Raw genomic sequence first — 1,724 nt, 5'->3', positions numbered from 1 at the left:
CTTCCCAACCCCCTGAGCCACGGTCGCCCCAAATAGAGCCATCTACACCAGGGCTGACCCATATCTGGATGACATAGCAGTTACCATGCCGGAAGTCAGCCAGCAGTGTCGGCTTGACACCTTATCAGGGCCAGACCTGTCTGCTATGTGGGGTATGGTTTGTAGCAGTCTGTGACACTTCAGTTCAGCATGTCTAGAGCCAGCCACTTTCCAGGGCCTCTTGGACTGGGTGCTGGGTCTGCATGCTCCATATGCTGATGGCTATCTGAAGGGCATGATCATCCATAGGTAACGACTCTTCTGTGGCAGGTGTAGTTTGTGCCTCAGCTGCAGGTGATTGGTGGAGCAGTGATTCAGGGTGTGGTGTCAGGGGAGGCTGACCTACAAAGCTGACCTCCATCATCTGATCATGCCTTCCCTTTCGAGTAGGACCCTAGAGCCTAGTGGGAGAGCAGTGTAGTGTGCAGCTGGAAAGCTGCATGAGCAGAAAAATGCCTGTGTGTTGGGTCCTTCTTATCAGACTTTCAAATACAAACATACAAACAAATGAAACCATAGATGTCCATAAATTTAACTACCGGTATGCGTAATAATGTGAAATGACACAGGGAAAAAGTATTGAACACATAAAGATATTGAGGTGCAAAAAGGCATATAGTCTTCATAATCAGTATACGATGGGAAAACCAGATTAAGGCTTTGTGTTCTTATGCAAGAGAAGAATGTGAGCTACATTGTGTTTAGAGAGGAGAATTTTGTGACAGGGTATCAGGCAGAGTCTCTGCTTATTTGCCTTCATGTAGGGGTGGTTAGCCCCTTGAGTGCTTTCAGCCCCCAACGCACATCCAGTACCCACCATGTAGTTCATGTATTTGGACATGAGAGGTCACAAAAAATTGGTTTTGTCTTTTAGTTCTTCTGCTTCTTCTTCTTCTTTGTTTTTGGAAATAAAGGGAGATTCAACTGAATATAATAAGCAACATATTTTCCTCTGACGACAGATGAATTCATTCAAAGTCATCTGACCTTGCTAAGATTCAAAATTACTGTCAGAAGTGATGAATGATGTAACAGATAACAGAAATACCCCCCTCCCCTTTTAATCATCTTAAAGCATCCAGACAATTAAACTTTCTGACTTTGATCTGGTGAGTTAAATAGTGCAAGGGTTTGATAGTCACCCACTAAACACTGGACATTGGATAGTGCAGATATTGTCTATATTGGGTCAGTCAGTCCTTGATTCTGGACATGACTAACTATCAGCAAAATGACATGCAACTTATGGTTCTGTGTTTAACAATTACAACACAGTTAATACCATTTCTCTCATTCAGAATCGTGTATAATGACGGCCCGCAGAGACATTTCTTATCTTTTCGCGTTCCTGCAGCCACACACAGACACTAATCTTCCGCGGTCTATGAATCAGGTCTACGCAAACAAAATCAAGACATTAGAACAGACGTTTTCGTCACTTAAACTGCATTTCTCATTCATAATATTAATTCAAACTATACTTTGATTATATCTTTTATTAAGAATAGAAATGATTTACTATTAGCAAAAGCACATTTAGATAAACTCTGTTTAGCACTCTGTATCGCTTTAAACATAAAAGGCTGGATGTTAAGTCTTTTTACCTTTTCTCAGATGTAATGAGAGGTAACCCGCATAGCAGACAGGTCTGTGCCGATCTGGTGTCAAGCCGGCACTGCTGGCAT

The sequence above is a fragment of the Pundamilia nyererei genome, unplaced genomic scaffold (genome assembly GCF_000239375.1).
Source record: "Pundamilia nyererei isolate P.nyererei 1_Seehausen unplaced genomic scaffold, PunNye1.0 scaffold00057, whole genome shotgun sequence".
In the NCBI taxonomy this organism is placed as follows: Eukaryota; Metazoa; Chordata; class Actinopteri; order Cichliformes; family Cichlidae; genus Pundamilia; species Pundamilia nyererei.
The sequence above is the reverse complement of the archived record's forward strand: the minus strand, read 5'-3'. Positions refer to the sequence as shown.